Source organism: Pteropus medius, unplaced genomic scaffold (genome assembly GCF_902729225.1).
Source record: "Pteropus medius unplaced genomic scaffold, Ma_sr-lr_union100, whole genome shotgun sequence".
NCBI classification, from domain to species: Eukaryota; Metazoa; Chordata; class Mammalia; order Chiroptera; family Pteropodidae; genus Pteropus; species Pteropus medius.
The window spans coordinates 1,744,373-1,758,278 of NW_024342257.1; the positions used below are offsets into that span (position 1 = coordinate 1,744,373).

Sequence of the window (13,906 nt, forward strand, 5' to 3'; positions counted from 1 at the left end):
GTGAAAATTATCATCTAATAAGGCATTGGGAAAAGGAAAAGTGTTTCTCTGGGGTGCTTTGGGATTTGGTGATAAGAACAGCTGAAGAACAAGTTACCATGAGTCTCTTTTTCTGTAACAGGAAACGCTCTAATTCCAAAAATAGTAAGAAGTGAATTATCTTTTGCTAGTACTTCAGGGGTCTACCTAGACCTTTGTTTCACCCGGTGGTTAAAAAATATGGCCCATTGTTGTTTAAGTTAATTTCCTACAAAGCTACTCTATAGAAAAATAGGTTGACTAAGTGCAAACATTATTTTCTTTTTCTACAATCACGTTGTAGATTCTATTAACTGTCAGAGGAAGCAAAATGAAGATGCTGACTGTGCTATAATTTTCAGACGTAAACATAGTATTAAAATCTGCAAACCTTAATGTTTTTATTTCAAGATTCTATAAAAATTGAGTCAAAGTTATTGTGGGAAAGTACCAGGGGTATATTTATATATTTTCCCAGAAAAGAAATTGATGATACTGGAAATGATAGACATCTAAGTTTATCTTCTTTACCTATACATAAAAAAAAAAGAAAAGGTTTTGAAAATCTGTCCCTCAAATCTATTTGTAGGAAAATTGAATGGAAAAACAAATGAACTAACAATCATGATAGCTTTTTGAAAATAAAATCCTACCAGAGTAAATTTATCTTTTTCTGCAGTAGACCAGATAGACTAAAGTAGGGGCTTTTTTGAGGTTTTCGATACCACCCTGATAACACAAACATCAGTGAAATGAGAAAATGTGGTATGAACCACATAGCTATTAAGCTGGACCACAGTTGGCTGGAGCATCATATTTAGAAAGTGTTATCAATCTGGGTAATATAATAATTAGAGATTCAAAGCTTCCAGTCCCAGAATTTTAGAAAAGAAAAAAAAAATAAAAAAGACTCCTGAGATTTTTAACACCATTGCTATTACTTGGGCTAGAAATTAAAAAGGTTATACCTCTACTTCTTAATAGGTCAGAACTTTGACATAAATAAAAAAATTATCAAAAAATAATAGAGAGGAATAGACAAGCAAAACATGAACTTTCACATTCTGTGCCTTGCAATTATTGGAAATTCAATTAACATTTGCTGATAGATTTAATTTACATTTTTTTTGATATCATAGATTTTAATCTTTCATTCATTCCACATTTAGAGAGGGCTTAACTATGCATTGAGTTACTAGTAAGCAGTGGAATTTGTCTTCATTAGTTTTTTCTCTCTATCTCTTTGATGTTAGATGTTAGAGGATTTTGCTAATATCTTTATATAGCATTATTTCTAGTTTGCTGTTTAAGCACTGAAAACCCCTAAAAACAGACAAAAAATTATTTATTGCTAGTATTCACCCCTAAGATAGCCACTGGGATTATTAATTAACATTGATATTTCTGAAGATGTCAAAAATTTATTTTTGATTGAATAATTCTCAGCACTTTTAGCTGAGCCAGTACTATACCTTCAACCCTATGATAAAATCATATCAAATTAGGTATGTACAAAAATATCAAGGATTCCTTTCAACTCTGCTGCCATTTCTACATGATGTAGGCAATTTCCAAATGTACTAAATTGTTTAACTCCACATCATAATCCTTTTTTGCTCCTTTTCACTTGTCTCCTAAGCAAGTCAGAGACTAAGAAAGAAGTAATCATTTAAGATGTCAAATACAAATGATGCATTTTATGGAGTTTAATATGCTTTTAAACATATCCATGGATCTATAGACCCATCCCTAGAGATGTGTTCCTACTGAAAGACAGAAAAAATGTCCTTAGACCTAGGGTGACTAACAATCCCAGATTGCTCAGGACTGTTCCAGTTTGAGCACTGAAAGTCCCAAAACCCAGGAAGGCTTTCAATTTTAGGCAAAAGAGGACAGTCAGTCACATTAAACTTCTCTTGGTCTTATGTTGCTAAAAATTAATATCAGGATATGAGCTAGAATTCCATAGGTAAGGGCCACTTTTTCCTTCTTTAAAAATATTTTTTCTATACTTAAAAAAAATGTTTTATATTTATTTTTAATTATAGATGACATACAGTATTATATTAGTTTCTGGTATAGAACATAATGATTAGACATTTATATACTTTACAAAGTGATGCACCCCGATAAGTCTAGTACCTATCTGATACCACATATAATTATTACAATATTATTGACTATATTCTCCATGATGTACTTCACATCCCTGTGATTATTTTTATAATGGGCAATTTTTACTTATTAATCCCTTTAACCTTTTTCACCATCCCCCCAATCCTCTTTTCATCTGGCAAACATCAATTTGTTCTCTGTATCTTTGAGTTTGTTTCTATTTGGCTTGTTAATTTATTTTGTGTGTGTGTGTGTGTGTGTGTGTGTGTTTTCCTTGAATGTTTTCTTTTTAAATTGATTTTTAATTAATTAATTTATTTTATGGTGATATTGGTTAATGAAATCCAATAAGATTCAGCTATACACTTTAAGAGTAAGGCATACACTGTGTGTTCACCTCCCATGCTTAGATTTTTTTCTGTCACCACATATTTGACCCCCTTTTACCCCGTCTACCTCCCCACTACCACCACCCCCTACCCTCTGGTAACCACTACTCTATAATCCATGTCCATGAGTCTCTGTTTGTTTTTCTTGTTTATTTGTTGCTTTTAAGTTTATATCCCACATATAAGTGATATCATGTGATTTTCAACTTTTTCTGTCTGGCTTATTTCACTTAGCATGATTATCTCGAGGTCCATCCATATTGTCGCAAATGGCAGTATTCCATCTCTTCTTATGGTTGAGTAATATTCCATTGTATATTTGCACCACAGCTTCTTTAGCCAATCATCTATTGTAGGACACTTCGGTTGTTTCCATGTCCTGGCCACTGTGAATAATGCTGCTATGAACATCGGTGTGCAAATATCTTTTTGGATATGGGTTTTCAAGTCTTTGGGGTAAATACTCAGTAGAAGGATTGATGGATTATATGGTAGATCAATTCTTAGTTTTTTGAGAAAACTCCATACTGTTTTCCATAATGGTCGTACCAATTTGCAGTCTCATCAGCAGTGTATAAGGGTTCCTTTTTTTTTGCATCCTCTCCAACATTTATTACTTCTCCTGTTGATTATAGCTATTCTAACAGGTGTGAGATGGCATCTCATTGTGGTTTCGATTTGCATTTCCCTAATAGCTAGCGATGTTGAGCATCTATTTTGTGTTTTAGATTCCACATATAAGTAAAATGATATGGTATTTGTCCTTATCCGTCTGACTTATTTTACTTAGCATAATACCCTCTAGGTCTATTCATGTTGTCACAAATGGTAAGATTTCATTCTTTTTTATGGCTAAGTAGTATTCTATTGTGTATATATACCACCCCTTCTTTATTCATTCGTCTATCGATGGGCACTTAAATTGCTTCCATATCTTGGCTATTGTAAATAATGTTGAAATGAACATGAGGGTGCACATATTTTTTAAAATTAATATTTTGGATTTCTTTGGATAAATACCCAGAAGTAGAATTGCTGAGTCATTTGGCAATTCTATTTTTAATTTCTTGAGGAACCTTCATACTATCATTTTTTTCTATTAATGTGTTAGCTGAATTTACTGATATGGCAAGAAGGAGGGAGGTGATATAACAGGTAATTTATTCTTATTACAACTCTAATCACCTTTATCAATTTGTTTGACTCTCTTCTAGTGTGTACATGCCATTATTATAGCCATTATAAACTTTTAAAAAAAAATTCTTGTATATAGGCCAGTTTACTACAAAATTACAGCTGAAATTGGGGCAGAGTTGTGTTTTCACCAAGAACATGATTTCTCCAATTTAGGATCCATTTAAATTCTTCTTCAAATCCCACATACACACACTTTGTATAAAACTATTATATATATGTGTGTATGTATATGTATATATATTATTATGTGTGTGTTGTGTGTGTGTGTGTGTGTGTGTGTGTGTATATATATATATATATATATATATATATATATATATATATATGTACAATTATGGTATCAATCAACTCTTCCTTACAATTTTTCATGGCATAAATGAAAATATGGGAAGCAGCCACCTAATCAAGTGAAAGAACTAATCAAAATTGGTAGTTTGGTACATACCCAGACATTTATAGTAAGGTATTTCCAAATCAAATATGTCTGCTTCTCAGTAAAAAACGAACAAAACAAAAACAAACAAACAAACAAACGAACAAAACTAGGTTTTTTTCCAAACTGATTAACAGGAGTTATAAACAGAATGGATTTTTGTCTACAGTATAACTGACATAAAAAAGTTTTTGAGTGTTTTTGTGACAGAATGCCATGCTTACAAACTAGGGGATATTAAAGGCCTTATTTATTAATCACTGATTTTTTGAAGTTGTGAACCACTCTGAAAGTTTTTCGATCTATCATTTTCCAGCAACTCCTCGAGTCAAAGATCCACCAAGCACAGAAGCTTCCTATGTCAAATATTATAACATAGTTGCCAAGCCAGATTAACTCTACTGGTACTTATAGCCTTGACCTTTATAGTGATAATAGGAAATCAAGGAAAACTAGTCTGTTTAGAAAAAAGGTCTTTTTTTTTTTAATTTTATGTTATTAGTTTCAAGTATACAGTACGTTGGTTCAACATTTAGAGGTTATAAAATGATCCCCCTAATTATTCTTTCTCTCCTCGGGCTCTCCACCCAGCCAATACATCAATGCAAACTGCATTTCTTATGTCGTGGTCCCCATCCCTGTGACCATCTATCAATTACTAATTTGTACTTCTTTAACCCTTCGCCCCATTCTCCCAGTCCCCTAAGCCCCTCATTCTCTCTGTCCATCACCACCAGATTGTCCTCTATATTCGTGAGTCTGTTTTTGATTACTTAATTCTTTATCTTCCTTACATTCTACATATAAGTGAAATCACTGGTATTTATTTTTCTTTGTCTGACTTATTTCACTCTGCATAATAACCTCTAGGTCCACCCATGTCATTGTAAATGGTAGAATTTCATTTTTTTTAATGGCTGAGTAATGTTCCATTGTATATATGAACCATAATTTCTTTACCCAATCATCTGTTGATGGGTATTTAGGCTGCTTCCATATCTTGGCTATTGTAAATTGTGCTGCCATGATTATTGGGGTGCATAAATCTTTACAAATTATTGTTTTGATTTTCTTTGGATAAATACCCAGAAGTATAATTGCTGAGTCAAAAAAGTATATGTATTTTAAAATTTTTCAGTAACCTCCAGACTGTTTGCCATGGCAGCTGTACTAATTTGCAATCTCACCAACAATGTATGAAAAGGGTTCCCTTTTCTCCGCATCCTTGAAAACACTTCTTGTTCTTTGATTTATTGATGATAGCCATTCTGTCAGGTGTCAGGTGATATTTCATTGTGATTTTAAATTATCGTTTCTCTGATGATGAAGGACCTTGAGCATCTTTTGATATGTCTATTGGCCATCTGTATTTCCTCTTTGGAGAAGTATCTTTTCAGGTCTTCTGGCCATTTTTTAATTAGATTGTTTGTTTTTTGTTGCTGAGTTGTATGAGTTTTTTATATATTTTGGATATTAACCTCTTATCAAATGTATCATTAGCAAATATCTTCTCCCAATCAGTTGGTTGTTTTTTTTGTTTTGTTGGTGATTTCCTTTACTGTATAAAAAAATTTAGTTTGATGTAGTCCCATTTGTTTATTTTTCTTTTGTTTCCCTTGTCTGAGAAGATATATCTGAAAAGAAATTACTGTTAGCAATATCAGAGAGTTTATGCCTAGGTTTTCTTCTAGAATTTTTATGGTTTCGGGTCTTACATTCAAGTCTTTAATCCATATTGAGTCTAGTCTTACATATGGTGTAAGAAGGTGGTCCAGTTTCTTTTACTTTTCTTTCTTTGTTTTTTTTTTTGGAAGTGCATCTATCTAATTTTAACAAACTAATTTATTGAAGAGATTGTTTTTATCCCATTGTATATTCTTACATCCTTTGTCATATATTAAGTGAGCATATAGGCATGGATTTATTTCTGAGGTCTCTATTCTGTTCCATTGATCAAAGTATCTGTTTTTATGCCAGTACCATGCTGTTTTGATTACTGTAGCCGTGTAGTATAGTTTGATATCAGGTAGTGTGATGCTTCCAACTTTGTTCTTCTTTCTCAAGATTGCCATGGCTCTTAGGGGTCTTTTATGGTTGCATATCAATTTTAGAATTTTTTGTTCTAGATCGCTTAAAAATACCATTGGTATTTTGATAGGGATTACACTGAATCTATAGATTGCTTTGGATAGTATGGCCATTTTAATGACATTGACTCTTCCTACCACGAGCATATTATATGCTTCCATTTATTTGTATCTTCTTCAATTTCTTTTTTCAATGACATAATTTACTCAGAACAGGTCTTTTACTTCCTTGGTTAATTTGATTCCCAGATATTTAACATTTTTTTTTCCTTTAGGTAGAATCTTTAGGGTTCTCTATATATAGTATCATGTCATTGGAACATAACATGAGTTTTACTTCTTCCTTTCCAATTAGGATGCCTTTTATTTCTCTTTCTTGCTGTGGCTGACTTCAAATACAATGTTGAAGAAGAATGGTGAAAATGGGTAACTTTGTCTGATTTTAAGGAAAATGTGTTTGGCCTTTCCCCCTTGAGTATCAAGTTAGTTGTAAGTTTGTCATATATGGCCTCTGTTATGTTGAGGTATGCTCCCTCTATGCTCATAAATGGATGCTAGATTTTGCCGAATGCTGCTTCTGCATCTATTGATATCATCATATGGTTTTCACCTTTCAGTTTGTTTATGTGAAATATCGCATTAATTAATTTGCAGTTATTGTACCAAACTTGCATCCCAGGAATAAATCTAACTCGATCATAGTGTATGACATTTTTAATGTATTGCATAATTTGGTTTGCTAATATTTTGTTGAGGATTTTTGCATCAATGTTCATAAGAGATATCGGCCTATAGTTTTCTTTATTTCTAATGTCTTTGTCTGCTTTTGAAATCAAGGTAATGGTGGCCTCATAAGAGGAGTTAGGGAGCCTTCCCTATTCCTGAATATTTTAGAATACTTTGAGAAGAATAGGTGTTAATTCTTCTTCGAATGTTTGGTAAAATTCACCTATGAAGCCATCTGGTCCAGGACTTTTGTTTTTTGGGAGATTTTTGATTACTGATTCTATTTCATTTGTGGTAATCAGTCGGTTCAGATTTTCTATTTCTTCTTGACTCAGTCACGGGAGATTGTATATTTCTAGGAATGTGTCCATATCTTCCAGATTGAGCAATTTGTTGACATACAATTGCTCATAGTAATTTTTGTGATCTTATGTATTTCTGTGGAGTCTGTAGTTATTTCTCTTCTTTCATGTCTGATTTTATTTATTTGAGTCCTCTCTTTTTTCCATGATTAGTTTGTTTAAGAGTCTGTCAATTTTGTTTATTCTTTCAAAGAAACAACTCTAGGTTTTATTAATCTTTTGTATTGTTTTATAGACTCTATTGCCTTTATTTCCTCTCTGATCTTTATTATTTTCTTTGTTCTAGTCACTTTGTGCTTTGTTTGCTCTTCTTTTTTAAGTTCTTTTAAGTGTAAAGTTAGATTATTTATATGAGCTTTTTCTTGTTTCTTGAGGTAGGCCTGTATTGCTATGAATTTCCCTCCTAGGACTGCTTTGGCTGTGTCACATAGATTTTTGAGTCGTGTTTCGTTTTCATTTGTCTCTAGGTATCTATTGATTTCTTCCCTGATCTCATTGATAACCCATTCACTGTTTAATAGCATGTTTTTTAGCCTCCATGTGCTTGTCTATTTTCCAGTTTTTTTGTTTTTGTTTTTGTTTTTGTTTTTTGTAGTTGATTTCTAGTTTCAATCCACTGTGATCAGAGAAGATGGTTGACATGATTTAATCCTCTTAAATTCATTGAGACTTGGTTTGTGTACTAACATGTGGTCTATCCTGGAAAATTTTCCATGTACACTTTAGAAAAATGTATATTTTGCTCCTTTTGGGTGAAATGCTCTAAAAATAGCTATCAAATCCATATGGTTCAGTATGTCTTTTATGCCCACTGTTTCCTTGTTGAGTTTTTTATTTATTTTTATTTTTTATCTGGAAGATCTATCCATTGGTGTCAAAGGGATGTTAAAGTCTCCTACTATGAGTGTATTACTGTTGGGCTCTCCTTTTATTTCAGTCATTAATTTATGTATATAGGTGCTGCTCCGTTGGGGTGTATATGTTTACTATGGTTATGTCCTCTTGATTTATCAATCCCTTTATCATTATGTAATGCCCTTCTTTGCCTCTATTATAGCCTTTGTTTTAAAATCTATTTTGTGTGCTCTAAGTATCGCTACCCCATCTTTTTTTTTTTACTTCCATTTGCGTGAAGTTTTTTCTTTCCCTTTACTTTCAGTCTGTGTCATTTGATCTGAAGTGGGTCTCGTGTAGACAGCATAGGCATGGGTCTTGTTTTCTTATTTATTCAGCTCCCCTATGTCTTTTGATTGGAGCATTTAATCCATTTACATTTAAAGTGATTATTGATAGGTACATACATAGTTACTGCCGTTTGATTATTTGTATTTCTTTTTTCTTTTTTTTCCTTTTTATCTTCCTCAAAAAATCAGAAAAAAAATATGTCTTAATATTTTATCATGACCTCAGTTCGATCTCATTCTCAGGACCCAGTAAAGAAATGAGTCAGATAGAAAAAGTTGAGAACTGTATGATTTCACTCATATGTGGAATATAAAACTAAAAGTAACAAACACACATTAGAAAGAGAGACTCATGGACACAGACAGTGGATTAGTGGTTAAAGAGGGAAGAGGCAAGTTGGGGGAGATAAATAGGAGTAAAGAGCGTCAAGTATTTGGTGTCGGAAGAAAATTTAACTTTTGGTGGTGAATACACAATGCAGTATACACAATTCAATAATAGGACATATTATTGAATTATATACCTGAAACTTATTTGATTTTATTAACCAATGCCACCCTATTAGGTAGTCAAGCATGAGCGATAGAAGCAAAGGCCCTGCTCTGTAATCATAGAAACTTCTCTCAAAGACCTTCCTTAAGTACCTCCCAGAAATACCTTCCTTTTAGGGGTATAAATTACCCCAAATCATAGAGCGCAATGGTCATACAAGCTGGAAGCTAAACTAGATACAAACACAGGCACAGAAAGTACTGTCCATAACTTAAGCCTCATTATACCATCATTAAGATATCATGACTATGCCTGGAAGGTCCTGAATCATAACAGACTGAATTCTATGTAAGCACATGCACAGTAGGCAAAGGATTATACAATAGCCAACTGTCAGTCAAGGTGACCTCACATACAGATTATCTACAACCTCCCATCATGGTCCAAATATGAATAGACCTTCCCATTTCTGCCTTAGTACAGCTCTCTTTGCTGAAAACCCTCTTCTCCCTTTGGGGCATACTGTCTTATCTCTTAACTTCCAAAATTCCACAGGGCTGCAGCCTTCCCTAGCATGGCCCATGTCCTTCTAAAATGTTTATTCAATAAATCTTACTTTTTCTAAATCTCACTGACCTGTAATTCTTTGCTGTGTCAAAGGAGAAGAAATGAAGGAAAACACTCAACACCATCGTCCTCCTCCACCTCCTTCTCTCCTATGCTGCTGAGATGATGCCGGATTTCACCTCACCCCAGCAGTGACAATCCCAATAATTTTTATTCAAAAGCAGTATAAGGTAGGAGATAACAAAGACTTTATCATCTTTCTACTATAAATTCTTTCTATTTATTTTAAGTTATTTTCATAATCGTAGAATTAAAAGTTAACACAGTGTTAAAGAAGTGTGAAAGAAATTTTGAGCAAAATTTTGAAGCGGTTTCAAAGCCAAGAGAACCAAAATCAAGTCTATTTCGCTTCAAGAATTTTACAGAAATTTTAAAGAAAATGCGATTTATTGATTGAGATGCATTCAATCGATTCCATTGTTACCTTGAATAGCTATAAGATGCAGAGAAATGCTAGGGCTGGGGGATACAGGGGGCAGTATTGGAGAAATTATACCATGTATCTACTATACATACCCACTGAACTGCTTGGAGTTAATAAACGATTCTATTATTTTTGTCCAAAATTTGAGAAGCCAGACTGACAGCATAAATATATTTTTGAAAACTGCTAACTTAAATAGCATCTCCAAGTTTTATGCAGATGATCCAGAAAACTTTTTCAGTACATTTACCAATCACTATAAATTAACTAGAATTCCAGATACCAGAATAAATTAAAAGGGATAATTTTAATAACTTAATGATCTATTCATAAGTCTAACTTTGATGATACATCATTATACAAAATATAATAAAGAGCTGTTTCATATCAGATTGCATTTATACCTCTGAAATTCATAAACATTACCTTCAGTTTCCACACTGAAATCATTAAAATAGTCTTAAAAATTAGTGAGACTATTTGATTTGTATATTAACCCACTCCATAGTAGAAAAAAGATAATAATATTCATTAATGTTGAAAATTTTAAATCCATTGATTTAAAAGTAGTTATACTATATCTACTATAGCCACCTGTGGTTGGGTCTTCAAAAATTTTTATCAAACTGAAAAACTTGCATTTGCACTTCTATTGTTGCCCATTTTTGCTTTAATATGAGTCATCACAAAGCATTCTTTTCTTCCATAAAAATCATTATGGATTTATTGTCTACAATTTATAAAAACTCTTCTCGAATCTATTTATGTTTTAGAGTTAGCTATTTATCATTCTAATTGTTTTCATAGATTTACTACCTGCTTCTTGAAAATACCTTTATTTGCTCTTAAATTAGCTTTTTTTCCATTGCAATATTGCCCTGGCTTTAATTTTTATAGGATTTGTTTAAGCAAACCTAAATTTACGAACCTATAAATTCCACGATCTTAAAAACTATGATCATATACCTGTATTCAGAAACTTTTGTTCTAGTAAACACAGTCTAATTGTAATATAATGCTGATCGTTCTTCAGACCAGAGTAGTACGATGGTTATTTGTATTTAGCAATAACTCTTTACATTGGGATGAGTAAACTAGGTATGAAAAAGTGAAGTAGTGTGGGGAGCATGGACATCAAATCAGTTTTGCTTTCAAGAATAAAGTCTGAGTTTAGATGTTCAATCTAAATCAGAGAGATTCCCAAGCATAGGCCTTTCTGGCTGTGTCAGAATCATTGGTATTCAGGTTTCTGGGAAAAAATAGGAACCTCATGCACACAACACCAAAAATTCTGATTCAATAAGTCTAGGGTGAATCCCAGAAATTCTTATTTGTAATAAGATTCCATATTAATTCTGATGCATATCTGAGAGTGGGATACCATTAATATAGTATATCATCAGTGGCAACTAAAATACAGTAAGGAGAGTGAGTTCAGAAACATGGCAGAGTAAGAGATGTCCCCAGATCTCTCCGCTTGGCACAACAATCAGCCTAACATTCAAAAACTCAACAAAAAACACCCAATCTACATGCCAGCATGTTTGAGTGTGGGATCTGTGCATAAGAGCTACCACAGGTCAGCACACTGGGTGGTAGACTGGGAGAAACAGACTCTCACAACTGGAGCTAACTGTAGGAGGAGCGGAGAGGGGAGAAAGGTCGGCGAGTTCCCTGAATAGCCCTGCCTGGGAGAGTTATAATCTCCAAGCAGCCTGCGTCAGTAGCCAGTCATCAGGACAGAAACCGTAGTAGCAGGGATTGCAGAAAACAACAGTTCATTTTTATCAGCTGTGGTTGCAAAACCGAGGCTGAACCCCAAACCCAGAGGGTCCCTGCCCCCATATACTCTGGGACCGTGGAGCCCCAGGAGAATCTGAGCAAATGATACCAAAACTGTTGCTAACACTAACAGAGACTGAGGGTAGCGAGCATGATTAAACATCAATACCAAATAAAAAAAAGGGGCATTATTAAGGCTTTATATAAAGCAAGGACTCTAGAGGCTCAGACACAATCTACTGGAAACCAAAAGAAAAGTGCCTTCTTTGCAACAGGCTAGAGAGAGATATTTATATAATAACTCTTTCTGGGAAAAAAAAAAGCGCAATATATTTTTATTAATGCCCAGGTGGAGAAATAGTCTATTAAACACCATGAACAACCAAGGTGACAAAGCAGCTAAGCAAGAAACAGAAACACCTCCAGAAAATAAGCTTAAAGACATAGAAATATACAACTTAAATGACAGAGAATTAAGGATGGTACTTCTGAAAAAACTCAGAGATAGGAAACAATTCATAACAATTTCGGGAATTGAAAAAAACAACTTGATGAATAGAATGAATTCTTTAGTGAGGAGACTGGAATCATCAAAAGGAACCAAATAGAACTTCTGAAAATAAAGAACACAATGTAAGAGTTGAAAAATGAAATAGCAAGCTGGGGAAATAGAGTCACCAAATGGAGGAAAGGATCAGTGATATCGAAGACAGAAATTTAGAAATAAATCAGAAAGAAGAAAGAAACCAAAGAATGAAAAATAACAAAACACAAGAACAAATTAATATCATCAGAAGAGGAAACATAAGAATAATGGGCATTATCAAAGGTGAGGAAAAGGAGCTGGGATTAGAAAGCATCTTCAGACGAGAATTGCCCAAATCTAAGGAATGAGCTGGAGCTTGGAATTTAAGAAATCAACAGAACACCCAATTATATCAACCCAAAAAAGCCTTCACCAAGACACATCATATTAAAATTATCAAAAATCAACGACAAAAAAATAATTCTCAGGGCAGCTTGAGAAAAAAAGATGGTAACCTATAAGGAAAACCCATTAGATTATCATCAGACTTCTCAGCAAAAATCTTAGAATCCAGAAAGGAGTGGAATCAAATATTGAAACTATTAAATGAAAGGAACTACCATCCAAGAATAATGTATCTAGCTAAGCTCTCCTTTAGATATGAAGGAGAAATAAAGGCTTTTCCAGACATATAAAAATTAAGGGAAATCTCCATGACAAGGCCTGCAGAAAAAAAAACATAATTAAGAGTAAGGTGACTAGCAAGCCAATGGAAGCAGATGAGTGCAAACCTTACTAAGAACAGGGCATTATAAGCTTAAACAATAAGAAGAGAATGGCTATAGCAAGATAGTAATGATTGTTCAGCATACATAGGGACAAATTGAGACAACGACAACAGAAAAGGGGAGGATTCAAAGATCCAAACTCTCAACAGAGAATGGACATAAGGCACACGCAAAAGAAAATGGGCTACTGTATATATATATGTATAACTGTCCTCTACATATTCATAATGATAACCACACGCTAAAGATTCAGAACTGAAGTATATAAGATAAAACAAGAAAGATTAGAGGGAAAGCCCAGAAAAACCAACAACAACAACAACAACAACAACAAAAACATACACACAAGTACAAGAAAGCAATGGAGACACCGAGCTACCAGAAAGCAAAACATAAAATGGTTACAGGAAAACCTAATATTTCAATAATCACCCTAAATGTAAATGGACTGAATTCACCAATAAAAAGGCAGAGTTGCAGATTGGATCAAAAAACAAAGACCAACCATATGCAGCCTCCAGGAGACACATCTCAGGTCCAAAGACAAATATAAATTCAAAGTGAAACAATGGAAAATGACATTTAAAGCAACAGGCATTCAGAGAAAAGCAGGAGTATCGATACTAATAGCAGACGAAATAGACTGCAGAAAAAAAGGTAAAGATACTGAGGGACACTTAATAATGATAAAGGGAATCATTCACCAAGAAGACATAACACTTATTAATATCTATGCTCCCAATCAGGGAGCCCCG

The 13,906-nt window shown here is 33.6% G+C and overlaps 1 long non-coding RNA gene across 1 annotated transcript in view; it reads left to right on the forward strand.

Moving 5' to 3' along the window:
* The window catches only part of LOC120599861 (uncharacterized), a 32,268-nt gene that overhangs the window by 10,481 nt on the left and 7,881 nt on the right, over positions 1–13,906 (forward strand). Inside the window, exon 2 of the long non-coding RNA XR_005652018.1 lies at positions 9,665–9,801. This is a non-coding gene — a long non-coding RNA (uncharacterized LOC120599861). The remainder of the gene's footprint in view (positions 1–9,664; positions 9,802–13,906) is intronic.